Source organism: Loxodonta africana, chromosome 3 (genome assembly GCF_030014295.1).
Source record: "Loxodonta africana isolate mLoxAfr1 chromosome 3, mLoxAfr1.hap2, whole genome shotgun sequence".
NCBI lineage: Eukaryota > Metazoa > Chordata > Mammalia > Proboscidea > Elephantidae > Loxodonta > Loxodonta africana.
This window is the reverse complement of record NC_087344.1, coordinates 129,871,890-129,898,850: the sequence shown is the minus strand read 5'-3', so window position 1 is coordinate 129,898,850 and position 26,961 is coordinate 129,871,890. Positions and strand designations below refer to the sequence as shown.

The 26,961-nt window shown below is 39.2% G+C and overlaps 1 protein-coding gene and 1 long non-coding RNA gene across 3 annotated transcripts in view; both read left to right on the top strand.

Annotated features, from left to right (window-relative positions):
• LOC104846007 (uncharacterized) overlaps positions 1-13,386 on the top strand; it is a 126,043-nt gene extending 112,657 nt beyond the window's left edge. Inside the window, exon 5 of the long non-coding RNA XR_010321430.1 lies at positions 8,068-13,386. This is a non-coding gene — a long non-coding RNA (uncharacterized LOC104846007). The remainder of the gene's footprint in view (positions 1-8,067) is intronic.
• Positions 13,387-16,613: 3,227 nt separating this feature from the next.
• Positions 16,614-26,961, top strand: part of DDAH1 (dimethylarginine dimethylaminohydrolase 1) — a 175,144-nt gene continuing 164,796 nt past the window's right edge. Inside the window, exons 1-3 of one of the 2 annotated variants that reach the window (XM_064282183.1) lie at positions 16,614-18,081; positions 23,851-23,977; positions 26,560-26,625. The gene's annotated coding sequence lies outside the window, so the exon portion shown is untranslated. Of the gene's footprint in view, positions 18,082-23,850; positions 26,626-26,961 lie in introns of both variants that reach the window. The other variant, XM_064282182.1, reaches the window with a different exon arrangement.

Below are 26,961 nucleotides of genomic sequence, written 5' to 3'. Positions count from 1 at the left end.
CTGTTTAACAGGTATGCTGTATTTGTTCAGTATTTTACAACAACCTCTGATATTATTTTAAAATATTTATTTTGCTACTATGACAGGCTTCTTCTACGTTGCTCTTGGGTTTTAATTTTGTTTACAGTAGTACATTTCACTAGTTGGCTCCAGATTAAATAAGTATTAGTATTTTGAGATGATTTTATTAATTACTTGCTTGTGAAAAATATTTTAAGGAGAAAGTTACTCCAAAATAGCAGCTCTAAGAATCATTACTACCAGGTAAATGTTAACTTTAAATCATTTCATTCATTCACTCAACAAAAAATGTATTTAACATGTATCTAGGGCTGACTTATCCATTAGGTACCACAGCATAGGTATAGTGCCTAAGGCTCATAACACTAATTTTAGGGGTCCATGAAAGTGTTTTCTTTTAAAATCAGAAGAAAAAAGCGAAATTTTAGTTGAAAAAAAGTTTTAATATATAATGTAAATATATTACTTTTATACCAACACAGACATAAAATATAATTTTTAGTATTCTTTTTTATGAAGGAAGGGGCCCATGAAGGTAAATGTTGCTAGAATCCATGAAAGTCATAATGCAGCCATGGATACTATGTGTCATTCTTTCTATACTAGATTCTAGGGATTTAAAAAAAAAAAAGGATAAGACCCAATTTCTATACCCAAAGTGCTTACATTCTAATGAAGAAAATAGACATATAACAGATAGTTCATAATGTGGTTTTTTTTGAAGTTGTTTGAAACTAATTACAGCCTGGAGAGCACATTTTTACTACAAGATGGCATTTAACACATAGACTTGGTCTTGTCCTTTTTCAGTTATACTTACAAAAAAAATTAAATAAAGTTTGCATATATTTTAATGGTAAGTAAATAGTTGTGGACTCATAGTAACCTCATATATAACAGAACAAAATGTTGCCCAGTCGTGTGCCATCTTCATGATCACTGGTATGTTTGAATCTGTTGGGGCTATTGTGCCAATCCATCTCATCAAGGGTTTCCCTTATTTTCCTTGGCTTTCTACTTTACCAAACATGATGTCCTTTTCTAGTGATTGGTCTTTCCTGATGATGTATCCAAAGTAAACAAGTTGAATTGTACCCATTCTTACTTCTAAAGAACATTCTGGTTATATTTCTTCTAAGACTGATACATAGCCATTATCATGGCTATATGTGTTTGTTCATTTCAGACACTACTGGTTTTACCATTGAGATCTATAAGTCAAAATGTTCATATTTTTAAGCACAGTTCAACAGGGCAATGAAGGAAACACCAGGTCCTGGGTATCAATGGTCCAATGAGGAAAATGAGGGGTAAGATTTTTTTCTTTGTAACTTAGCTCCATGACATTTCACTTACGCCCTTCTGAGTTTATTGAGGCTTTGGAAATAGAACAAAATCTTGGCTGCAGTTTCCTTGTCATAAAATTTCTCGTTTATGTGAAATTGAGCATTTATTTTTTTATAATTATTGTTTCTAATGCCATAATTGGTGTAAAAAGTTCTCCACCCAAATTTTCCTTAAAATTTGGTCCCATTTTCACTTTTTTTTTGCCAGCCGGAGAATGATTTTCTATTTTTGGAGCAATTTTACCTGCATTATCTTATTACACACATGTAAGCTTTTTGAAATAAGTAGGGAGTCATAGGATAATAGAGTGCAGGTTTTGTATCAGACAAACTTGGGTTTGAATTTGAATTCTGGGAGCCCTGGTGGCTTAGTGGTTAAGAGCTATGGCTACTAATCAAAAGGTCAGCATTTCAAATCCACCAGCCGCTCCTTGGAAACTCTATGGGACAGTTCTACCCTATCCTATCGGGCCTCTATGAGTCAGAAGCCACTGGTCAGCAATGGGTTTGGTGTTTTTTTGGGGGGGTGGTTTACTGAAGCTGTATGATCTTGATCTATTCATTTAACCTCATTGCATTTCAGTTTCCTCATTTATAAAATAGAAATCATTACACATGCCTTACAAAGTTGCAGTAAGGATTAGAATAATGTATGTTAATCTTTAGACCAGTACCTGGAATACAGTAGATGCTCAATAAGTAGCTGCTATTATTATTGGCCATATTTTACAAATTAGGAAACTGAATGAAACACAGACATTAAAAGGCCAAGACCAGTGTCAGGAGGGTAGCTAGGGGACCCAGTTATTACTGGCAAATTTCAGCCTTAGTTTCGACTAGGCCTTATTGAGAATGAGAGCATAGAGCACAAAGAAAGTGCAGAAGCAAAAGGTACAGAAAAAGGCACTGACATTACATCAACCAGGTAATCAATATATATTTATTAAGTACCTTATAAATATAAGGCATTTCTGTGTACTAGTTGGGCCAATTTGGGTTGCAAATGACAGAATCCCAAAAGAAGAATTTGTTGGCTGGTGTAACCCAAATACAAGATGTGGGGAGCTGGTCCTGAAGATATCAGGATCCATTGGCAGGGACTGTTTTAGGGCTCGCGCTACATTTCTGACTCACGATTCTGGATCTCTTTGCAGATCAGGTTTCTCCATGTCATGGGGAACATGGCTTCTGGCAACTTCATCTAGTCTCAGCAGCTCTTCTGCCAGCAAAGAAAAGGGATTTTTTCTTCTTTGGCTTCAGCCTGTAAACAATCCTGGGAACCTAGAAATGAGTTGCATTGGATCAACATGGTCACATATTCCACCCTAAACCTATCACCAAAAGCCAGGAAAGTGGGGCAATAAATATGATTGGTTCAAGCAAGAGCACATTGTCCACCCCGTCATTGGCCTGGGGTTTTACAATGGAAGGAGGCATATTAGACAAGCAAAGATGGAAACCTCTACTTTCTATGAGATGTGATAGAGAAATTAATATTTTAATAGTAGAGACAGTTCAAACAGCCAAGAGACTCGAGGCTCAGAATGTCTGGCTGAGACATCATGAGGCCTAAGGGAACATGTCACATCAACTGCTGAGCCAAGAAGGGAGACTTATCATACTTGTCCCCCAATTGTGTTAGCACATAGAATACAAATAGGTTTATTACTTAACATGCATACTTTAAAGAAAGAACTTTATAAACACTTTGAGTACTATCTTAGAGAAAGCAGAACTCTCTGAAGAGAGTGACCACAGGCCAACCACAGACTGACATCTCTGTAGTTTGAAAAACTGAAGGATGTCTTTCCTGTTGGAATGCATCATTCTAATGCATTCCTATACGGTGGGGGTGGGGATGGGGACTCAAAGCTGATTTTTAAATTGAATTGCACAGAGAGTATACTTCTGTGAAAGTCTTTGCCAGGTACTTACAGACATTGGACCGCTTGCTCTTGACTCCAGTGCTTTGATGACCACTCATCATTACGTTAGTGGGAGGACTACTGTATGGTATTAGAGACCTGGAGAGCTTGCGATTAGGTAAAGAGTCAGTGTTTCAACTTTTTGTGCTAACATCATTAAAAAAAATCATAAATTTGCCACTTGTTTCACATTTCACCTGTCAGTTTGGCCCGCAATTCAAGGTTGCCTTGATTGCTTTCAGGCCCTTAGTCTTGAATCATTCTAAGCTATCTTGATCTCAAAATATTCCTGTCTTTTTGTGAACTCACTCTTCTTTTCTATCTCAAAGTTAGAAGTATCTGTACTTTTTCTCAGTGCTAAATTCTTTCCTCTTCCACCTCCTTAGGAAACTAACTCTATCCATTACTTCATTTTATATTTGCATTTTCAATTATTCCCTCTTCACTCCAGTTTTCTTTACTTATCCACCTACTAGACTACTCCCTTGAGACATCATCAAATGAGATAATGTATGTGGAAACACTCTGTTACTCTAAAGTGGAATATAAATATGGAACAACATCATTATCCTGTCTTTCTTCTTCACTCCACAGTCATCTCAAAAAATTGTCAATATAAGGTATTTCTTGGTTTTACTTTTTTGTTCTTCAACTCAGAGCCATGGTGGCACAGTGGTTAAGAGCTGAGCTGCTAACGAAAAGGTCAGCAGTTCAAATCCACTAGCCACTCCTTGGGAACTCTGTGGGGCAGTTCTACTCTATCTTATAGGGTTGCTAGAAGTCGGAATCAACTCAAAGATAACAAGATTTGTTTCTCTTCAATTCACTACTTAATGTCTTAAAATCTGACCTCTGTCTCCTAAAGTACTATTTGGCGGTCCATATCTTTGTTTATGTTTCTTCCAGAATTAGACATTGTTGACGACACCCTCCTCTCTTAGTTTCCATAACCATCACTACCTTGGTTCACCTCCTCTCTCACTGACAATCCTCTCTCTCCTTCAGTGGCTCATCTTTCTCCTTCCATCCCCAAAGTGTGAGTGGTCTTCATCATTCTGTTCTTGTTTTTTTTCCCCCCTTTCTTTCTACTTTCTACATAAATACTCCTTGAAATGTATCCCACGTCTCTTTCTTCCCTCCAACCTCTCTGTTAAATGTCTGCCTAGATGTCTCACTACTCTCCAAAACATAATGCATATTCAAATAAACTCTTATCCCATACCAAATATCCTTCACACCATCTCAGCCAGCAGTGTTACTTTTCTACCCAGTCACCCAGACTGAAACCCTGGTGCCATCTTTGATTCTTTCTCCCTTATCCCTGAATCCAATTCTAGTCATATTTGAGGACACAATGTTCTATTGAGCTACCTTCACTCTACCTCTCTCCTCTGTCTTCTCTTTCTTTAGGCAGTGCTGGTTCAGACTGCTGGAATAGCACACAGCCTACTATTTTTCTTTCAATGAAGTTGTTCAGAAGTATTTTGTGACCATACTCTTTTTTCTCCCCTTATTCTCAGTTCTTTCCCTTTTCTTAACTGAGTAACCATTTGAACTTTATTCATACAGATCACTAAATACTCTCCTTCTACCCAAATACTCTTCTCAGAACCTAAACGTAAGCTAAACCTGTTTATCACAGCCTGCATAACATGCCTGGTATAATAGCCAGGTGTAAGCTGACTGTTGTTTATAAGCAATGACATGAAAAACATACATTTCAGAGCTGTATGTCTTTGTTAATGTAATTCACATCTGCAAATACAATCAGTATCTTCATATCGGGACTACTATAATATTTGATTAAAAAAGCTGAAATAGAATCGACTCGACAGTAAAAAACAAGAGTGGTTAATGAATATACACGAAGCGTATTGCTTGAGTTTTGATACTTTTCCAAATATAAATATATGTGTAATCATCAGAATATGATATAATTCTACTTTACATCTAACCTTGTCAGAAATACCATCCATCAGTTTCTAGGACTCAAATCCTGTTACTATATTTCTACAGGTCCTGTTAAAGAATGATAAAGGGCAGTTTCGATCTTCTCAGTTTCAACATTAAGGATGTATGATGCAACAATAGCATACTGTGCAGCTGTAGAAATGGATAGGAAAGCTCTTTAGGTATTTATGTGGAAAGATCTCCAAGATTCATTTGTAGGTGGGGAGAAAAGGATACCCAAATACTGTGCCACAAGCGGGGTAATACAAGGAGGCAAGACAATCTATACTTGAATTGGCTTATACATGCATTAAAAATCTTGGGAAACATAAATGAGAAACTAATAATGTCGGTTACCTGTTTTGGGGAGATAGGAACTCAGCAGTTTATAGACGGGGGTGAAAAGGAGATGTGGCTGTATGCTTTTTTAATACTTTTTTATGTTTAAACCATTGAAAGTGCTACCAGTTCAAGAAATTAAATAGATACATTTTCATTTTAAAAAATAAGGAAAAAGCATTTTATTTGGAAAAACAAGATTGTGTTAAAAGAAGAAGAACGCTGCTTACATTAAAGGAAGATTGCTGATGAACAGAACAATTGTAGCAGAAGTTGCCATTTGATGCAGCCTCAATTCGAACAATATAAAGGAATATGAGTTGTATTAAATTGCTTTCTTGATGGGTTCTTTAATAGCACCCGTGAAAGTGCAGACGGTTCTTATTGTCTATAGTCCTTCTTCTGGACTGCATTAGCTATTGCAGGCAGAGCTTGATGAACCCCACATGACATGCATTTGATTGAAAGGCAATGGCCACAGGTGCTCAAGCACTCTCTCAATAATACCCAGATGGTCTCTGACAGTAAAGCCTTCTCTATCTACTTATAAGGGCAGTAACTACTCAGAAAAATACCCAGCCGCTCATTTGAAAGAGGTTAATATAGGCCTGTGCCCCTCCCCCATACATAGATATATTTTTTCTCACAACCTACTTCAACCTACTAAATATCCAATTGTTTTAGGGACACAATATCGTACTACCCATAGTGTTGTCCTTAAATGTAATCTGATCATTTCCTTTCTGTGTTTAACATTTTTCAAAGATTTCTTCTACATTAGCTTCAGAATAAAATCCAAACCCCAAAATTCAAGGACCCTGGTAATCTGACTATCTATCTTTTCATCCCATCTGCTCTCTGAATTGTTTTGCCGTACACCAAAGTGGCTTTCTTTTTCACGCCTCCGTGCCTTTGTAAATGCCATTCCCATCGTCTGGACCACTCTTCTATTTGTTCCTTTTGATGATGTTCCCCCAAGTAGTGGTGAATGTTTTCCCCCACATCATCATATGTTTATTGCATACCGTTGAGATTCTCTCAGAAACCCTGGTGGCATAGTGGTTAAGTACTACGCCTGCTAACCAAAAGGTCTGCAGCTGGAATCCACCAGATGCTCCTTGGAAACTCTATCGGGCAGTTCTACCCTGTCCTATAGAGTCGCTGTGAGTCAGAATCGACTCAATGGCAACAGTTTTGGTTTTTTGGTTTTGAGATTCTCTGTGTTTGTTCCTTCCCATCAGACACAAGAAGTTCAGGAGCCATAGCATATTCATTTTGTATCCCCATTGCCAGCATCCAGTAGATACTTGATGGTTGAATGAATGAATAAATATACGGTCTGGCTGAGATTTTAGAGACAGAAATACTGTAGAACCCCATAATAAAATCCTAACCAATACTTAGGGAAAATGCTTTGCAGATTCTAATGCTAATTCTCTGGATTGTAAGAGTGTTATTCAGCTTCAGATTGACTTGTAAGAGCTGAATTCTGTCAGGACAATTCTCCATAAGCCTTTTGATTTTTTGGAAAACTTTCAATCTTGTAGGTTTTTTGTGTGTGTGTGTGTGTGATTTAAAAACCCTGCCAGGCATTCTCATAATAAGGCTGTCTTTGGGAATCTCATCTGTTTAGGAGCATTTTATTTCTGACATTCTAAAGCACAGATGACAGCTCTCAATCCACTGGATTTTCATCCTTATCTCTAGAAAACCACATTTTTTTATGCTTTGTGGTAAAGTAAGTTACATATCTATCAAAATCAGCCTGCTGAAGTCAGCCCTCAGCAAGAACCTCAGATCCATGTTTACGTGCCAGAGAGCGAGAGTGACAGCAGGGTCATTTCTGCCACTTTGTTGTTAGGTGTCTTTCTTACGTGTTTTTCTTGAAGATGTCTCTTAAAATGTGAAATTTGCAGAAAACAAATCATGAATAATTTCTAGCCTAAAGAATTTGCTTTTCAAGCTAAAGGGGTTGATTTTGGAAGGCTTCAGCTGTGTCAATAAGGCACTAGTGACACAGATTTTTCTAGATAAGCACTTTATCTTTTGTTAATTCAGTTTGCCCTGAACAAACTAGATAAAATAAGAGCTTGAGCCCCAGCTATTCAGATATACTTGTATAAACATGGCTTCATCATAATTTGTTTTCAGAGTTCATTGACTTAATTGTCCTACTGATGCTGTTAAAATGTGTCCGTTGATATATCTGAGTTAGTACTCATTTTCCACAGTAATGAGCAGCATCACAGCTTGAGTTCAACATACATTTGAGCATGCTGGCCCTTCTCTCAATATAAATAGTTCCTCTATAGGGTTGCGATAAGTTGGAATTGACTTGATGGCACTGGGTTTGGTTTTTTGGTTTTGTTCATTGTGACGTGTGACTCAAGGTAAAACTTAAAACTGAAAGAATTTGTTCGACCTTGATTCTTATATGTGTTGCTTATTGGTCCAATTGTAAGGATTTTTATTTTCTTTATGTACAGATGTAATCCACACTGCAGCCTGTGATCTTCATCAGTAAGTGCTTCAAGTCCTCTTCACGTTCAGCAGGCAAGGCTGTGTTACCTGCATAAGCAACATCATGATAAACAGAGAAAATACTGAAGTTGTAAAAGATTTCGTTTTACTCGAATCCACAGTCAACACCCATGGAAGCAACAGTCAAGAAATCAATGATGTATTGCATTGGGCAAATCTGCTGCAAAAGACCTCTTTAAAGTGTTGAAAAGCAAACAGGTCATCTTGAGGACTAAGGTGTGCCTGACCAAGCCATGGTGTTTTCAATTGCCTCATATGCATATGAAAGCTGGACAAGGAATAAGGAAGACTGAAGAGGAATTGATGCGTTTGAATCATGGCATTGGCAAAGAATATTGAATATAACATGGACTGCCAGAAGAACACACAAACCTGTCTTGGAAGAAGTACAGCTGGAATGCTGCGTAGAAGCAAGGATTATGAGATTTCGTCTCATGTACTTTGGACATGTTATCAGGAGGAATGAGTCACTGGAGAAGGGCATCATGCTTGGTAAAGTGAAGGGTCGGTGAAGAAGAGGAAGCCCCTCAATGAGATGGATTGACACAGTGGCTGCCAGTGGCATCACTAGGGTTGGTGTCACCCAATGCAGTAACTCATGGTGTCATTCCCCCTCCCATGGACCTCCTCCTATACAAGACCATACAGAATCCTTAGTACTAATATTATTGTAATATTAGTAATATTAATATTTTCATAATAATGTTACTCGTAAATCGTAATTCTTGCACATTGCTCCTTCTTTTCCTTCAATTACTATGTCATTCTCAAAAAAGCTACTGATATACATTCACAAATACTAATTACCACAATATTGTAGCTAAAACACCAGAAAATTTGACAAAATCAATGACCATAAAAGCACTGGCAGCAACAAAAACAACAGCGCATGCTTGTAGCATGTGCAGATGAAACCACATGATTCAAAATGTCATTTTAATTGGGTAATAATGACAGCTCTGACTGGAGTGCATTAGAAACTTCAAAAAATAAATTAGCACAGAGTTTTAGCCTTGTAGGTATATTGGTACATATAAGCTGGACTTAAAATGTTTTTGTTGTTATAACTAACTACAGGGATATTTTTATAGACATCATTTTGGTGTCACCCTCTCTGACAGTGTTACCCAGTGTGGTCTATACCTCCACACCCCCCTAGTGATGTCACTCACTGGTGGTTGCAGCAATGGGCTCAAACATAGAAATTATTTTGAGGATGGCACAGGACCGGCCAGTGTTTTTGTTCTGTTGTACGTAGGGTTGCCATGAGTCAGAACCAACTCGACGGCACCTAACAGCAACAACACAGTTTTGATACCATTTCTTAGAAGGTTTGAGAATTTAAAAAAGTAGAAGACCTGGAATATTTCTCCAGGGTTTTAGTTGTTTTGCAGCCATCATTATGAAGGTTCCCAAGATTTGCCCCCCTTCAGGAAACACTGTCTTAATTAAATAATTAAGTCTTTTTAAAAACTGTCAGCAGTTGCCCTGTGGGATGTTTCTATAATTGTCTCTTCACTAATAAACTAAAGGGCTAACTATGCCGTCTTGTTTGTTCCTAATATACTGTTTTAACTATTTAATTCATGAACTGCTTATTGGATAGCTTGTGTGTCTCTCTTTGTCTGTTGTTATCGTCCAAAAGTGTAAGGTCCTAGATGACAAGACTCGAATATCCTTAATTTATTTGCTATGGAGCCTACACAGCATTATATGGAATTAAACAGATAATAAATATTTTCAGGAAGTTATAGTAGGGTAGTAAAAGGTAAATTTAACACTAAAAAAGAAACTCTTTGAAGACCTGTTTGTGCTATTGCTAGTACACAGTAACCTGTATCAGTTGCAATGAAGGGTTTGGTATTATGTGAAAACAGTGATGAAAATGTTTAGAATAGCAAACTCCCAGTGACTCATAAGGTACGTGTGTCCCTTAAATTGCTCACCTGCTGTTGCGTTACAACCATATGTCTTCTTTTATGACTCCAACCAGAGGCTGAAAGGAATAAAATAAAAACCAACCCAGTTTCTCTGGAGTTGATTCCAACCCATGGCGACCCCACATACGTCAAAGTAGAATTGTGCTCCTTAGGGTTTTCAATGGCTGATTTCTTGGCAGTAGATCACCAGGCCTTCCTTCTGAGGTGGGCTGAAACCACCAACTTTTTGGTTAGCAACCAAGCTTGTTAACCACTTTCACCACCCAGGGACTCCTGAAAAGGATATGGGAGAACAAATCAGCCAATTTTCTAAATATTGGTAGTTCTGGTAAAAGGGTCACTGAGAGGGAAGGTGATAATGATTGCTAAACCTTTATTTTTAGGGATGATTGTGCACTTTATATCTTGATGGTCAATTTGCATCAATAAATGAACTTTCATTAAATGCATTGTTTATGCAACCATGGAGAAATTCTTTTTTCTGGCGAAAGATCTATATGATATGGGTAACTGGGGGAAGATCTTGTATCCCTGTGAGAAAATTAAAAGGTTCATCACGGTAGATGAGCAGAGTTCAAAGGAGCAAGCCTTAAAGACCAAGCGCAGCTTCCTAGAACTGAAGAATTTAACCTTTGTTCTAGTCTGCTCATCTGTCAGCCTCCTCAGCAGGAAAGCTGTCAAGATTGACTTCAGATGAATCATCCTTGGCAAGATTTTTTCCCCAAAAACTGTTTATCTGTTACTTCATGGAAATTGCTACTTGTTCTCAGTGGTATGCAATATTAGTTCAGACATTGCACAAAATTCATTGTATCACAGGAATGGAAATATATATTAAATATAATATACATTATATACTATATGTGTGAAATATACATCGTAAACATTATATGTGTGTGTATGCAGACACACTCACATATGATTCGTCCTGAACTGGCTGTGTATCAGTAAACTCAGCATTTTTACCGCTAAGGTCTGAAACCAGACCCTTTTGGCCACTTAGCCTCCAGTGTTCTTCTAAGAGAGATTAGGAAAAGTTTGGCCTAGAGACAAACTTTAAAAAAAGTGCTGAAAAGCCCATTTTTGTTAATTAATACTACTTCTAATTAGAAGACCCACGTATTTTCTTGACATTTTCAAAATATTTAGAAAGGATGTTTCTGATAACACTTCTCTCTCCTTCAAAACAGCCACAAACCTCCTAAGCACATCTGTCTTCAGGACACAGAATTGGAGCATTTTTACTCATAAAGTGCATATCTGTGGTCAAATATGATCACATGCTGTAACATGAATTCAAATCGGTTTTATGATTCTTACAATAAAAGCAAGTGTTAGCCTTAATGAACTAGTGAGCTGAGGGATAGATAACAATGCACATTCCACAGCCTCTGGTACTCTGTCCCCCCACTTCTCACGCAAATCCAGAATCCCTCATCCTCTAGCCAGAAATCCAGAGGGTTCTGAAAAGCCACAATTATTGGTATTGAATTTGGTGGCCCAAATTGATGTGAAGTTTTGTAGTCCTCATTCATCTCACTTAATCTTTTTTTTTATAGCTGCTGCCTTGTATACATGTAAGACTGGGGTGTTGTGTAAACAAATGGAGTCAGCACATTACCTTTCTAAAATCCAAAAGTCTAAATTTTGAAACATATCTGACATCAAAGGTTTTAAATAAAGAACTGTGAACTGTATCTTTCCTTAAAATATTGAAGACTTCAAAAAAATCAATGGAGGCAATAGCATATTAAATCTAGTTCTTGTAACAACTTGTAACTTTGTATGTAACTATCTGTATCATAAGAAGCCCTGGTGGTGCAGTGGTTAAGCACTCAATGCTAATCGAAAGGTTGGTGATTCAAACCCACCAGCCACTCCATCGGAGAAAGAAGTAGCAGTCAGCTTGCATAAAGATTACAGCCTTGGAAAACCTATGGGGCAATTCTACCCTGTCCTATAGGGCAGCTACAAGTCAGAATTGATTCAATGGTACACAACAACAACATCTGTATTATAACACTTTTCATAACATAGTAATTTTTTTTTTCAATCTAGTATCTTCTGGAGTAGACTGAGAACTCTTCTGCAGAGAAATTGTATTTTAAAAGTAATAGTTACTGTTTGTTTTCTGATTATAACACAAGTACATGTTCCTTGAAGAAAATTTGGAAAACACATAAAAGTTTGAAGAAGAAAATAGAAGTTGCATGTAATCCCATTTCTCAAAAATAACTAATTACTACTATGTTTCATTAAGTCTTAGTTCTATGCATGTTTTTCAAGTAAAACCAAGATCATACTGAAAATGTTATATTCAAAGTCAAGGCTACAGAGTGCCCCACAGGCATGGAGGCACCATGATTTATTTAACCACTCTAATTGTAGGGCCTCTGCTTGTTCCCAATTGTTGGCATTACAAATGATAACAGAATTCATGTCTTAATCAGATTATTAGCCACAGTACTAGCATACTTAATCATTCAGTAAAAATGTATTGAATTAATTAAAGTTATTTTCATCTACTAAGATCTTATCTATAATAAATATGTTAGCTTTAATTAGACATTTAGCAGGAATCTGGAAAAATGGACCAGAGATCAAATACATTTTGGTTATGGAAGGGAGCAGGGTAAGCCTGGGCTGAGAGGCAACACAGGGATACCAAAAAACCAAGCCTGCTACTGTGGAGTCAATTTTGACTCATGGCAACCCATGTGTCATAGAGTAGAGCTGCTCCATAGGGTTTTCTTGTCTATAATTTTCATGAAATCAAAGCCCAGGCCTTTCTTTTGCGGCACTGGTGGGTGGATTTGAACTGCCAACCTTTTGGTAAGTAGTAGAGCACAAACTGCTTGGGCTACCCAGGGACTTTAACACAAGTATGGGAGTTGCCAACAGTGTGTTGGGGGGGTGTATAGAAGTATTTCTAAGATAAATTTTGACTACGTAACAGTTTTCCCTACAGATAGAGGTGCTGACTATCCACAATGATTTAGCTCTCCTACTCTTCTGAAGAAATAGCTGTGCTTTGTCACGGGTTCAGTTTCCTGTGAAAATTGCTCAAATTGTTCCTATGAGAACAGACATGTGCTCTTTGAATTTAATTGAGTGTCTGCTTTAGAACAATGTGACGAGGAAATGCTATCTCTTTAGATTCCAGGATGTGTTAAAATGGACATAGTCATTTCTGGAAATTCCCAGATCAGATTTATGTGAACTCTTCCAAGAAATATGATTAGCTCAGCCCAACAGGACTCTTACCCCAAGCAGAGCCAAGCAGATGAAGCTGGAAGCACCATTTTCACCCTAAAGGGATGAAAACGAGGCTCCACACACTGAGCTAGCAATATTTAATCGTCGGGTGTTCTGATGATACTCCCGTGGCCTCCACCTCCAGATTGCCCGTTACTATCACATCTAGAACTAAAACTGCCTGTCGCGATTTGTGGCCAAACCTGCTGCACTTTCAGGCTGTGTGAACCTGTCCTAACACCCGAAAAACAATTAGTAGTGCAAACGTTGCTCATAGTAGCATTAGTGTTCAGCTAATTTGTTTCATTTAATCAAGCATTTAATTTCCTTCTGGTGCTTATATAAAAGAAAAAACAGGAGGGAGAAAAAAATAATCTCAGGTTACTAGCTACTACTGTAAGCTTTTCAGTTACTATCCTCTTGGGCTATAGCAAACCATGAATCTTTCCAAAAGCAAAGTGCAAAAATATAAATAAATAAATAACATAAAATTGTTTTTAAATTTCAAAAGGCAATGAAAAATATAATTCTTTGAAAAAAATTTCATTAATTTTGTTTTTGTCGTTGTTGAGAATACACAGCAAATCATACAACAATTCAGCAATTTCTACATGCACACGTTTGGTGACATTGATCACATTGTCTGAGTTGTGCAACCATCTTCAGCTCCTGTTCTAAGTTGTTCCTCCCTCATTAACATAAACTCACTGCCACCTAAAAAAAAAAAGTTCCTACCTAACCTTTCAAGTTAAAAAATATAATTCTTTTAAAGAGTATATGGTAGTTTCACCATGTCCTTATAATAAATATTATTCAGTAATGTAAAATTATATAGAATACAGTATTATACAGTAATATAAAATCCCAGAGACTATATGCCAAAATGTTAACAGCCAATTCTTCATCTCTTGTCAAAAAAAAAAAAAAATTTTTTTTTTTTTTGACATATATTCAGTCTTTCCTGACAATGCCCAGTCTTTTACCCTGATCTCCACCTTACCAGTCAACGACTTCCTGGTGAGAATAAGGACTCTATTGTGATGAGGCAGACAATATTGTAAGTCTCAAGCTATGCCAAGTCACAAAAAGAAGGTTCCCGTTGAAAGGATAATTTCTAAAATTAATTAAGATGTCAGAAAGAGTTCTTGGCAAAAGGCAAATTAGAGTTGAAATCTCTTCTTCAAGGTGCATTGCATGGTCTTCTGTGGCAACTCATGGATTTTCCATAAAAGTACAATTCTGATTTTTCTATATAATATTCCTGCCTTTTCCACTCTAAAATGATGTTCCTATCACAGTAGTCTCACAGAAAAATAAAATTGCTTTCCAAGTCAATCTTCTTGCTTTTTTTATTTCTATATATATTTTTTAATTTTTTCTTTAAATGCTTTTCTTATTTTTTTTTTCCCCCCACTTTTGAATTGGGAGATGGCCTGGTTAATTTTTTTTTTTTCAATTATAGTAAGTACATTAAAATAATTTAAGAACAGAGAGTTGACACCCAGAGAATAAAAGCATAAAATACCTTAATCCAGTAAATTATAATCTATGCAGCATTTTATATTGATACATATACTTTTTTGATGGCTGGGATGTTTAAATATATTCTTTGGAATATTTAGTAAGTAGCTAACTATGTGACCTATATATAACACAAATTACTATTTTCCTCTAGCTTTCACATCAAAATTGAAATATTTGTATTTTTTACTAATGGATATAATAGTGTGAATGATTTCCAAAGCATTAGATAATCTTGGCATGAGTTAGCCTTGATTTACATTTAAACTACACTCTTATCTATAATGCCAGTGGGCTGTTTTATATTTTCTGAGGATGATGTTCTCTTAGGGTGGTTTTTGATGCTTATTTCTCTGAATCTGGATGACTCTCACATAGAAGTCATTAGGTTTACAGGGGACACACTTCTCTTTGCGAAAGGCTGCAGGAGAGGCATGAGGGCAGGTTGTGTATCATAGGCAAACTCTCATCATTCAGGCAGTATACACATTTGTGGAGCCCTTGCCTTGAGTGCCTGGGTTGTGCAAATGGTTAATGCGCTTGACTGCTGACAGATTGGAGATTCAAGTCCATCCAGAGGCAGCTTGGAAGAACGGCCTGGCAATCTACTTCCAAAAAAGGCAACAATTGAAAATCCTGTGAAGCCACATAAATCAGAGACTACATCAGCCTGAGACCAGAAGAACTGGATGGTGTCCAGCTACAACTAATGATTGCCCTGGCAGGGAACACAATAGAGAATCCCTGATAGAACAGAAGAGCAGTGGGATGCAGACCTCAAATTCTTGTAAAAAGACCAGACTTAATGGTCTGACTGAGGCTAGAAGGACTCTGGAGGTCACGGTCCCCAGGCCTTCTGTTAGGCCAAGACTGGAACCATTCCCAAAGCCAACTCTTCAGACAGGGATAGGACTGGACTATAAGATAGAAAATTATACTGGTGAGGAGTGTCCCTCTTGGCTTAAGTGCATACATGAGACTATGTGGGCAGCTATTGTCTGGAGGGGTGATGAGAAGGCAGAGGGGGATAGAAGCTGGCTGAATGGACACGGGGAATACAGGGTGGACAGAAGGAATGTGCTGTCTCATTAGGGCGAGACCAACTAGAAGTACATGGCATGGTGTACATAAATTTTTGTATGAGAGACTGACTTGATTTGTAAATTTTCACTTAAAGCACAATTTAAAAAAAGAGAAAACCTTACGGAGTACAAGTCTACTCTGACACATGGGGTCTCCATGAGTTGGAGTCAACTTGATGGAGCTGTTACTGAACCTTGTGTCAGGCTGTCACCCAGGAGCTGACCCTCAGTTTCCTTACCTTTAAAACAAAGTTAACAATATCACCCACATTCCAGTTACAGCACATGGCTTTTCTCTGGCTTTCCTAAACACACTAAACTCCCTCTCATCTTTGGTCTTTGCTCATATGCTGCCTCAGTTGGGTATGCTCTCTCCAGTCTTAGTTGTTAACACCTACCCATCCCTCATGTCTCAAATCAAAAGTCATCTCCTCAGGGAAGCTTTCCTTAATCCCCTACACATATGAGATTTCTGTTATTTTACATGCTCATCAGCACTCAGTCCTTTCCCTTTATAGCGCTCATTTTAGTTTGTAAGTATTTAAGTACATAGTTGTTTGATTAATAGTTGTCTCCTTCTACTAGTTAGCACTAGCACCTGACACTAGTTGGTAAGTATGTTGTGTAAATAAATCTGTATGTTGTGACCCTCAGTTTTCATCAGCAAAACTTCAGGAACTGAAATTCTCTGAAAAAGCTATATAAATGCTAAACTGCAAGAATAACAGAACCTAAGAGTATGGCAGATTAATGATAGACATTCCTTCCATCAAGAAAAACAAACAAAAAAAAACAACCAAACCAACTGCCATGAAGTCTATCCTGACTCATGACCACACCATGTGTTTCAGAGTAAAGCTATGCTCCCTAACATTTTTAACGGCCGTGATATTTCAGAAGTAGATTGCCAAGCCTTTCTTTATAGGTGCCTATGGATGGATTTGAACAGCCAACTTTTCTGTTAGTAGCTAAGCACTTAACCATTTGCACCACCCAGGAGAGGTGGGTCTATTTCCTCTCCTGTTAAATCTTGGTAGACGAGTGATTGCTGTGATCTATACAGAAAAAACTCGTCTTGTTTCTATCAAGTCGATTCTGACTCACAGCGACCCTTTAGGACAGAGCAGAACTGCCCCATAGAGTTTCCAAGGAGAGTCCGGTGGATTTGGACTGCCGACCTCTTGGTTAGCAGCTGTAACTCTTAACCACTACGCCACTAGGGTTTCCATAATCTATACAGTGTAGTGGAAATAATGCTGTGCTAGTTTCAGGCATAGCCCAAAAATGGCCTGGCAGCTTCTATTTCTTGCCTGTAGGAACATAGCCACTAAGTAAGAGGTGAGACCACTCTGAGACCACTATACTGTGAAAACCTGGGCCACGTGGACAGGCCTTGGAGGAAGAGATTCATGCAGAGAGAGAGAAAGAGAGAGAGGCCAAGCAAGCCCAAGTCACCACATATGTGAGGGAAGCAGCCATCTAAGTGGATCCTCCAGCTCCTGCTGCCCCTGCTGACTCCATGTGGATTGAAGAGGAAGCATCTAGACAAGTCCTTACCAAATTCCCGATCCCACAAATCATGGGCAAAATAAAATCATTGTTTTAAGCCACTAAGTTTGGATGTAGTTATGTAGCAATAGATATCTGGAAAAAAGAACGGGAAAAGTAAATGCAAGATGAGGAGGAGTGGAGGAAAGATGATTCAAGGGAGAAAATAGGTGAAGGGCAGGGTAAGGAAATGTGTAACAATCACCTCTGAGGTACGAGTCCAGCTAGTGAGGGTGGTGAGGATCTCTAACAAATGCCCAAAATGTGGAAGTGGTTTTGAAACTGTGAGTGGATAGAAGACTCTGAAGGAAGTGAGGAGAACTGTTAACATCAGAGAAGACACAGATGTGAGAAACAGCAGCAGAGGACTGGCAGCTGCGTAACTAGGAGACCAATGCCAGACAGCATTGGAGCCAACCCACAGAGCAAGAGAACTGAGTGCCTGTGTGCAGGAGGCTTCCTGGTGGAGTGGGGTTGAGCTACAGAGCTTTGGAACATTTGCCCCAGCAGGGCAGATACGGGCATGAGGCTCAAAGAGCTGAGAGGCCAAGAAACCGGGAAGCAGAAGCTCAGACAAAGAACACAAGAAGCCGACCTGCTTCAGTCTCAAAAGGTATGGCCAGGACCTCTGGGGTTTCAAAGGGTGGAGCTGTGGCCTCTGGTGTTTCAAAGGGTGGAGTCACCACTTAGATGGACTAGGATAATGGTGAGCCTAAAGCTGAGGGAGCAGAGCTGCTGTCCCTGTGTGCTGGGAAAGTAGAGCTGAAGCCCAGGGCTGAAGGGCCTCCACCCAGAACCTGGAGAGTGTGGCCAATGCCTAGAGTCTGGAGGGTAGGGCCCTTATGCAAATTGTCTCAGAGAACAGAGGATTATTTTCAAAGCCTTGAGAGCTAATGTAATGTGTTCTACTGACTTGCTTGGTGCCTGTAATTCCTTCTTTTCCTCCAGTTTGTCCCATTTGTAATGGAAATGTCTAGCTTATTAATGTCTAGCTTGTGCCTGTTCTGCCATTGTATCTTTGGAAAAAGATAATTTGTATTCTAGATTTCACAGATGAAGAGGAATTTTTAGATTTTGAACTTGGAGTTAAGGCTTTTGCTATGATATGATGGGATGAATATGTTTTACATGGTGTGTGGATGTGATTTTTGGGGGGCCAAAGGGTGGTATGTCATGGATTGGATTATGTCCCCCCAAAAATGTGTGTATCAATACATGATCCCCAGTATTGTGTGGTTGTCCTCCATTTTGTGACTGTAATTTTATGTTTTTATGTAATTTTATGTTAAGGAGGATTAGGGTGGGATTATAACACCCTTACCAAGGTCACACTCCTGATCCAGGGAGTTTCCCTGGGGTGTGGCCTGCACCACCTTTTATCTTACAAGAGATAAATGGAAAGGGAAGGAAGCACAGAGCTGGGGACCTCATACCACCAAGAAAGCACTGCTGGGAGCACAGCGCATCTTTTGGACCCCGAGTCCCTGTGCAGAGAAGCTCCTAGTCTGGTGGAACATTGATAAGAAAGCCAACAGAGAGAGAAAGCCTTCCCCTGGAGCTGATACCCTGAATTTGGACTTTTGGCCTACTTTACTGTGAGAAAATAAACTTCTCTTTGTTAAAGCCTTCCACTTGTGGTATTTCTGTTATGGCAGCACTAGATGACTAAGACAGGTAGGGTAAGGAACTGTGTAGCAATTACCACTGAGGTAAGAGTTCAGGTAATGAGGGTGGTGAGGCTTTCTCCATAAAACCACCAGAAGCTTGCAAACCCCCTCATCTACCCATGATGCAGGTTCCAATTTATGGGTCCCCGCCACCACCACCACTATAATTTTATGTCAGTTTTAGCAGAAAAAAAAGGTGTGAAAAAGTAATCCGATACAATTTTTTAAATAATCCTTAATTCTGAGTTAGACCTGTACATTGTCAAGCTTATGGAATATAACCACAGTTATTTAAAATGTTAATCGCTTGAGTAAATTTTCAGCACTCTTCAGTATAAGGAGATTCCCATTCAGCAGAAGAATTTGAGAACAATTTTGTTGTAATGAGATTTGACCGCTGAATGGGTAAAGAAGCTCCCCCACCCATGAATAGAACAGGAACAAGTAAAGGGAATGACTTTCGTTGAGAGCCGACTATTTTCAGGCTTTACGAATCTTCTTTTCTCTATTCTCCTTCTCCTCCTCCTTTGTCTTATTTCTCCTCTTTCATCATTACCATCATCATCTTCATCATTATCCTCATCATCATAGCAGCCACTAACATTTGTTGAGCACTTACTGTATCTGTGCTGCAAAGCTTTACCTGCATCATTTCTATTACTACTTATAACAACACCATGAGGTTGATGTCATCTCTGTTTTGAAAATTAAAAAAAAAAAAAACTGAAGCTCAGCAGATAAAGTTGATTGACTAATCTTGAACAGATAGTAAGTGATGGAGCCAGGATTTGAACAAAAGTCTTTTTGACTATAGCCCTTGCTCTTAACAAGTGGGAGGGAGAGGGAGAAGCTATTAATGTCTCCTATGTTGTCTAAGTTTATTTTATTTAATTCTTACCATACCCACGTAAGGTTGGTATTACTGTCCCCATTTTACACATGAGGGTCTGAAGTCCAGAAAGTTTAAGCAAATTGTACAAGATTACACAGCTGTCACACAGGCAGGATTCAAACCCAGGCCTTGAACTCTCCACTACCCCACAGCAATTAACAGCCATATAAAGCAATAGAATCATAGATTTGGGGGGCCTGGCATAATTCCTCTATTTTATAAGATCTAAGACCTATTGTTATGAAGGCAGGTTGATAAGAGTAGGGAGAGATGAATGTCATCCGTTGCTTTAAATAAGCCATTCTCCAAACACCTGAATTGAGGATTCAGCAATAAAAATATGTGTCTGCCTACCAAGAGCCCTTTAGACTGGCAAGTAACACAGCAGCATATGACAGGAGTAAAAATAGGGATTCCGGTGTATCTCATGAGCCTGGAGGCCTGGGGAAAGCTTCTTGGGAAGCCTGATGCCTTCCATGAATCTCGAAGGAGGATTAAGAGTTAGCCAAGCACATTCCAGGCACAGAGGCCCAGGTAAGAGTGACAAAGACAACTGGTTTGGAATTGGGAACTCTCATGAGGATGGAGGGTAGGCAGAGACCACATCCTGTGGGGTCTTGAGGGCCATGGCAGGACATTTAGACTTCATTCTAGGGGTTCCTGGGAAACCGTTGGAGGATTTAGGCAAGAGAGAAATATGGTCATATTTGCAGCATATAAAGGCCACTCTGGATAGGATGGCTGTTGCAGTAACCTAGGATGCTAATAATGACCTTCTGGACTTGGTGGCGGCAGAGTGGATGGAGAGACATGGATGGGTTTGAGCCATTTTAAGGAGATTGATCTGTCAGAACACAGTGATTAATTAAATGTGGAAGCAAGAGAGAAAGTGAAGCTTGGGCCAACTACCTGTGTGAATGGAATAGGAATGGAGAGGAGAAGGAGCCAGACAGGGCAGAACATAATGAGTTCACATTTGGGCATGCTGATTTTGGGATGCCAGTGGAGCAGCCAAACAGGGGTATCTTCTAGGCAGTTCTGAAGTTCAGGAGAGAAGACAGAACTGAAATGAAGATTTCAGCATTGCTGGTGTTGTGGAGACATATGAAGACATGGGTTCATCCATTGGAGGGGACATATAAGGTTGGAAGAAAAGAGGGTGAGGCTACAGAACTCTGGGAAACACCAGCATTTAAAGGGAGGAATAAAGAGGAAAAGCAATCAAGAGAGAGGGAATTGGACATGGGGAATACAGGGTAGAGAGAGGAGTGTGCTGTCTCATTAGGGGGAGAGCAGCTAGGAGTACATAGCAAGGTGTATACAAATTTTTGTATGAGAGACTGACTTGATTTGTAAATTTTCACCTAAAGCACAATAAAAATAAAATAAAAAGAAGAGAGAGAGAGGAAAGAGAGAGCTATGTCATTGAAACAAAGAAGGAAAACAGTGAAGAAGGGCCCATGGAACATATGTGCACCACTACTGTTAAAATAATTGTGTGTTGATTCCACAAGAGCAACCACCGTGATTCCTTGTTATTGCAAAACTAACATTTCCTTGTTCTTCATAAGAAAATGAAACAACTTTATTTCACAAGGAAATGAAGAGAGCTTATCAGAACCATGGGGTGTGTATGTGTACACACACACACGTACAGAAAAATATATATATACACAAATTTTAACTCTAGAGAACTATTTTTTTTTTAACATTTAGATTACTTAACATTTGGAAGTGCTTTACCCCAAGCTATTTCTTCCCCACAAACATTCATTTGAGTATAAAATAGTCATAAAAAATACTGCTGGAAGGTAACGTTGCAAAAAGCTCTGAGAAACTGAAAGAAAGAGTTGTTATTGAAGTCCGGGGCCACACCAACCTCTGTGTATCATGTTATACAACACAAACTTGTTAAAATTCAATACATTTATACAGGGCTTTTATACTTTTCAGCATACTTTGATGATCTCATTAGCCCCTAATACGGTTGTAATGAGGTAGATGACTGGCATCTATGGGTTATTACACTGAACTAGTAGAAAGTAATAAATAGAACAAGAGAGAAACATAGAAAGGTCACAGGAATTCAGAAAAGGGAAATGTTACTTGCGTGGCAGTGGGTGGAGAACTGAGCAGACTGAGTGTTGAAGAACTAGTAGCATTTATTGAGTACTTACAAAATACCCATTATTGTGCTAGACACTTTGTGTTTTCTTATTTGAAGGATTTGGGTATGCAGGGTGGTAGAAATGGACATTTCGAATTGGTATTTCAAACAGAAGGGCTTTAAACAAGGAACTGGCTGCAAAGGTGCTGAAATGCCTGCAAGAGCAAAAGAGGCAATTTGACCATAAACTCATTTCCGTAGAGTGGATTTCGACTTATAGTGACCCTATAGGACAGATTAGAACCGCCCCAAAGAGTTTCCAAGACTGTAATCTTTATGTAAGCAGACTGCCACATCTTTCTCCCACGGAGTGACTGGTGGTTCAAATTGCCAACCTTTTAGTTAGCAGCGGAGTGCTTAACCACCGAGCCATCAGGGCTCCTTAATTTGATCATAGGCCCCACATCGTCATTCACGATTACATTCCCAGTGCATAGCATCATGCCTGGCATATGGCAAAAGTTCAATAAATACTTACTGAATCCATGATTACACCTACGGAGTCCCTGGGTAGTGCAAACAACTTATGCATTCTGCTGCTAACCAAAAGGTTAGAGGTTTGAGTGCGTGTGTGTGTGTGTGTGCATGTGTATGGTGTCAAGTTGATTCCAACTCACACAGAGGCACCTCGGAAGAAAGGTCTGGTGTTCTACTTCTGAAAAATCAGCCATCAAAACCCTATGGAGCACAGTTCTACTCTGACACACTTGGGGTTGCCATGAGTCAGAATCAACTCAACAGCAACTGTACGTGGTTGCACTTAGGAGCAAGATTTGGTCTGTCAGTCTAGCTGAAGGCCACGAGTTCTCGTAAAAACAAAACAAAACATTAGGATACCTGTATAACTCTAATAATTCAGTGGAGACGGACTTGTGGTTTGACCTTTGGTAGAAAATAGTGTTCAAAGCCTTCTGTTCAAAAATGTCAGTGGATAACATTTATTGAGTGTTTATCATGGGATAGGTATTATTCTAAGCACTTTTAAAGTACTTTACATGTATTTGGAAACCCTGGTGGTGTAGTGGTTAAGTGCTACAGCTGCGAACCAAAAGTTTGGCAGTTTGAATTCACCGAGTGCCCCTTGGAAACCCTGTGGGGCAGTTCCACTCTGTCCTATAGGGTCACCATGAGTCGGAATCGATTCAAAGGCAATGGTTTTGGTTTTGGGTTTTACATGTATTAATGTAACATTTATGTAATTCTATAATAATGAGATCATCATTTCCCATTTTAGAGATGACAACGAAATTGAGACAAAGAGCTTTTAAGTTACATGTCTAAGATCACACAACAAGAAAATAGCCAAGCCAAGCTTCCAGCCACAAAGTCTGGCTCCAGACTCTACACTGTTAATCTCCACTTTACATGTCTCTCCATTGCTCACGTAATGAAAGTTGAACCCTCATTTCTAGCTTTATTTCCCATTTTCTCTATTGTACTCTGGAGCAAAAACCAGCTAGCTGTTTCCTTAACCTACTTCCTCTTCTTTCTGGGCCCACGATAACACTATATTTTCCAGCTTTCCTTGCGGTTATTGTAGTCATGTGACTGAGTTCTAGCCAGTGGAATCTGAGCAGAAGTGATATATATTATTTCCAGATCTGACCCATTAAACCTTTCACATGTGAGGCTGCATGCTCTTTTGCTTTCTTTCAGTGTAAGGAAGGTGAGCATGACGAACTTGGATGCTATATGTTGAAGAGCTGGAGTCACAAAATGGAAGACGAATGGATCCCTGGATCTTTGCCTGGAGAAGAGTCATATACCAATCAGGAACGTGTGTGTAAGAATTTAAGTGAACACACGATAAACCTCTATCAATTTTATACCATTATACTTGATGGAGTAGTTTTGTTATATCAGCTAGAGTTACCTTAACCAATACATACATGAATTGTGCTGGTCTATGTCCCTTGAACATGCCTCTGGCTTTTGCACATACTTTTCCTTACGATTCTCACTGTCTCCTAATTACCCACATCCTAAATGTTATTCAAGGCCTAGACCAAGTCTAATCGGCTTCAAGCATCTTTCTTCCACTTCCTTCAGCCACATTGATATCTTGTTCCCTCAGCTTCCTGTAGCACTCTGTTATCTATATCTCTTAAGTGCCTCTATCATAGCTCCAATTCTGTATGCTTTGTTTTCCCAATGAGATTGTGAGTTCCTCAAAGTTAAAAAAAGATCACGTTTTTATGCTTTTTGTGTGACTCTAAAGTGCATAATGGTATTATACCCTTGGGAATTTTCAAGAAATATTTGTGGGAGAAATGAGTGTATAAATGTATTAGGCTCAACAAAGTCCATTTTCCTTAAAAAAAAAAAAAAAGTCCTTCATTGCCTAAGCGAGAAGGCATGTAAACTATAATTTACTGGATTATTATTCTTTTCACCAATTGTATACATTCTAACACTTTTTGACAACTGCTTGGAGGAGACAGAAGGCAGCCTTATCAAATCTCAGATGACACAAAACTGGAAGTAATAAATTATGCACGAGATGACAGTATCAAAACTAGACAAGTTGGAACGAAGCAGATAATATTTAATAGGGATAACTCCATGATTAGGTTTAAAAAAATGAGATGCCCAATTTCAGCATGGAAGTACAAGGCTAACACCAATTTGGAGGGACAAACTTGCAGGTTTTAATTGGGTGCTAGGTTGACATGAGCCCAGAGTGATACTCAGGGCTCTGTCCTTAGTTAGGCTCCAGGCACTAGGGCGCAGTTGAAGTTCTGAGGCTCCAACATGACACAGGCATGAATGAGGTTGCTAGATGGAGGCAACTGGGACTGGGATGAAGCCTCAATGGGGGTAAAGTCCACAGCAAAGGGAGGAATGAGGTCCCATATTTTAATCTGAGCAAGTTCAGCATGTGGGTTTATTTTCTCTTGTAACATTGGTGTGAATCTCTTGTCTGAGGACATCAATAAGTAATTTCTGATGCTAAACTGGTTCCAATAGGGAAGCCTGAGTTCCCTAAAAGTTTTGCCTCAGAAGTGGAACCCAGTAAGTCTTAAAGATTTGCTGTCTTACTTTTGGTTCTAATCTCCAGTGTCAGGGTCACTGTATTTCACTTGTTTTTGTTAGTTGCTGTCAAATTGATTCCAACTCATGGCAACCTCGTTGTATCAGAGTAGAACTGTGCTCTGTAGGGTTTTTGATGGTGGATTTTTCAGAATTAGGTTGCCAGACCTTTCTTCTGAGGTACCTCTGGGTGGACTCAAACCGCCAACCTTTAGGTTTGTAGCCCAGCATGTTAACCATTTGCACCACCCAGGTACTCCTGTCCTTCACTTCAGACTTCTCATTTCTGAAGCTGGGAGATGCCATGTTATCTGGGTAAATTCAAGTAATCTTTGGAGGAAAGGAGGGAGAGAAGGTAGATCACATCATCTTTGGGCTCAGCTGGGACAGCCAGCCATTCCAGGATCCTCAGGCACATATTCTCCTAGAAGCCTACATTTCTTGCTGGGATTAGAGTACTGGCAAATAAAGTTTTGCCCTAAGCCTTGGCATTGGGCCACCAAAAAAGCTAATACACTTTTAGGCAGTGTTACTAGAAGTCTACCATCTGGAACAAGGGTGCTGCTCTACTGGTGCTGGTCAGACCACACAGGAAGAATTGCTTTCTTTCCAGAAACCATGATTTAAAAGGGATACAGGCAAACTGGTGTGTATCCAAAGGAAAATGACCAGAATGTTGAAGGGACTAGAAACCAAATCATTACTTTTGGTGGTTCAGGTCAAAGGTCTGGAAGGGGTCAGTATGGGAGGGGGGTGTTAGGGAGAATAAATATCAAAACTATCTTCTGATATGTGAATGCTGTCTTGTGAAAGAATGCAAGCATCATAGGCAGTGTCAGAAGGCAGAACTGGCACCAATGGGCTAAATATATAGGGATTTAAGCTCAAAATGAAGACGACTTTTTTTTAAACCAATATAGCTCTTCTAAAGTGGAATAGACTTTGTGAATTTTAAGTGTTCAAGTAAAGATTGGGTAACTGCCATAGATGCTTTAGCTGGAATTTAAGAACATTGGGTAGGAAGTGAAACGAGGGTTCCAAAGTCCCACTCAAATCTAACGTTCTGTGATTTCACTAGCCTTTAAATTAGAACTGTCCTACAGAACGGTGAGGAAAGGAGGCTATTATCTGAGATTATTTTGGAGTTAGAACCTGGTTCTTAGGATCTTCTCTTCCCCCTCCCCCCCCCAAAAAAAGGGCAGAACCCATAGGTTATTTAGTCTGGGATATATGGGAGGGAAATAGAGGTTAGTGCCATTATAAAAGGATGCCCATTCTAAGGGGTATGGAAAAAGAAATGTTCAACAAATACCACAGGACTTTTTTTTTTTCCAGCGGAGTCTCCACGGGAGCGAGGGGAAGGCCAAGGAGGGCAGAAACCCACGTTTGACACTGCGCAAGGTGAGCACGTACGGATTGTGGGAAAAAACCCACTTACTCCTTCCTTGCTTCTTCATCTCTGTGGGTCTTGGAGGAAAACACGCCAGTATCATTGTTCGTGAGACCTGATTGTCCTTGAAATACTGTTTGTGTTTCTCTCTCCACATGTGTCTCCACCGCTCCCCCATGGAAAGAAGTACGTTCTTTTTATAAATCTCTGGTCTCACATGGGGCGAGAAGTCATTTTTAGAGAAAGCTCAGGTAAGGTGGACTTGAGCGCAAAGACAGATTCTCACACTAGGAGCCCAGCGGATGATACCATGTGCTGGGCAACCCGGAATAAGAGTGCGAGAGAGG